Genomic DNA, 343 nt, shown 5'->3' with positions numbered 1-343 from the left:
TATACCCTTATATACCCATGTATACCCTTATATACCCATGTATACCCATGTATACCCTTATACACCCCTATATACCCATGCATACCCTTATATACCCATGTATACCCCTATATACCCATGTATACCCTTACATACCCATGTATACCCCTATATACCCATGTATACCCTTGTATACCCATGTATACCCCTATATACCCATGTATACCCTTATATACCCATGTATACCCATGTATACCCCTATGTACCCATGTATACCCTTACATACCCATGTATACCCCTATATACCCATGTATACCCTTACATACCCATGTATACCCCTATATACCCATGTATACCCTTGTAT

The sequence above is a fragment of the Montipora foliosa genome, chromosome 11 (assembly GCF_036669935.1).
Source record: "Montipora foliosa isolate CH-2021 chromosome 11, ASM3666993v2, whole genome shotgun sequence".
Taxonomy (NCBI): Eukaryota; Metazoa; Cnidaria; class Anthozoa; order Scleractinia; family Acroporidae; genus Montipora; species Montipora foliosa.
This window is presented reverse-complemented; position numbering follows the sequence as displayed.